Here is a 1,951-nt window from a genome sequence, read left to right on the forward strand (position 1 = left end):
TCGGCCCGGATGTCCGTATTCCATTTCAGGGATGGGCAACTGGCGGCCCGCGTACCATTTTTCACTGGCCCGTGCTACATTTCAATTTAGTTTATAAAAATATAAAATGTTAAGATTTTTCTGTATTTTATTTTATTATATTTATAAAATTATTAATACCGATATAATGTTTATCGTAGAAAGTAGATATAAATTCTTATCTAGTAATGAACTATTGAATATAAACAATGTTATATTATTTATAGGCGTATAGTTAACATTAGGTTTTTTTTTGCTTTCTATGTTCTCTAGCTCGCTAGACTTTCGCACATTCAAAAATGGCCCTCTAGTATCATTGAGTTGCCCATCTCTGTTCTATTTAATTGTTTCGGTTCGTATGCCGCGGTTGGTATTAACTATTCTTACCAACACATGGTTGCCACTATAGCTCTGCTACACAGTGTGTATATTTATTTTTTTTTTTACTGTCCTGTTATGGTACGTAAGTATATAGTTATGGTTGTATAGATGTAGGAGAGATGATTGCCTCGTTTTCTATAATAATGTGTAGACTCTTTGCAAGGACGTGTTATTATATAGCGTATACCTACTAATAATAATATTACAGTCCGCAGGACGGACACAGAAATCGTATTCGACATTCGCCCACCACGATAACATTCGACGGTGCGTCGATGATGTTCTCGATCGACCCGATTCGTGTGTATCGGTATTATGATGATTTTATCGTACGGGTCGCGGGTGGGTTAGAGGCATTATCGTCGTTATAACATACGCGAGTCATCCGCCCACCCGCAAAACGAATTATATACAATCTTGCACACTGCACATTATCTCTGGCGTTCCGGGTACAGATGACGTATGGTTTTGGAGTATAATATCGGACATGACGAGAACGCCGTGAAATCGGAGTGGAGAAAACCAGCGTCGCCGTGGGACAATAATATTATTATTACTAGTAATAATACTCGTCGAGTGGTTCGGCGGAATCGTAACCGCGTATTATATACCTATGATACCTACGAGTCCGAACCGCGTCATTGATATACGGACGACCACGTCCGTCGTGTGTAGGATAGCTGGTAACGTTTATTATAATATTATTTTGATAGGTGTGCGTATATTATAATATGATATGTTATTATTATCATACAGATAGGTACTTATAACGTGTGAGTGCGCGCGTGTGTGTGTAATGATAATATTTTACGATTATTAACGCAAACGGTTTTATATATTATTTTCCTTATATTCGAGACGTATTCGAGTCGTATATATACAATATATCACATTATTATTATTATATTATGTTCATATTATACGTATACACCTAGATATTCCGGGCCGGCCGGTGATAATAATAATAATGATAAAAAAAAAAGGAAATAAAAATTATGAGTTATCGGTGATGGACGCGGATATTACACACGCGCACATGTAGAGTTACAATACTATGTGTAATACGTGCGCGGTCAAAGCTGAATATAATATATACGTTTGTATATGTATATGTATTTATATATATAGGTAAAACGTGTGCGTGTGAGTGCGCGTGCGCGCGTGTGTGATGGCTGCGGGAGACGGACCTTGTCAGCCACGTCATTAAATCATCGGCCGGGGGGGCAAAAAAAAAAAAAACAGAAAAACAGAAAAGGAGACAGATAAAATAGACAATAAATTACGAACAGATAAAAAGACTGCGCGTACGGCATGTGTATATAATACCTATATACATATATATGTTTGTGTGTATATGTGTGTTTATGCTCTCGCGTGGCCGTCTATATTGTACACGCACACACACACACACACACACACGGAAAAGTTCATTAAACGGACGGTGACCATATTATTATAATAACGTCAAAAATCAAAGAGCTGCAGAGAGTGAGTGGGTTAGAGGGAAAGAAACAGACGAGCGGCGTACGAGAGAAAGAAAGACCGCCGAAGA

The sequence above is a fragment of the Acyrthosiphon pisum genome, chromosome A2 (genome assembly GCF_005508785.2).
Source record: "Acyrthosiphon pisum isolate AL4f chromosome A2, pea_aphid_22Mar2018_4r6ur, whole genome shotgun sequence".
Lineage (NCBI taxonomy): Eukaryota > Metazoa > Arthropoda > Insecta > Hemiptera > Aphididae > Acyrthosiphon > Acyrthosiphon pisum.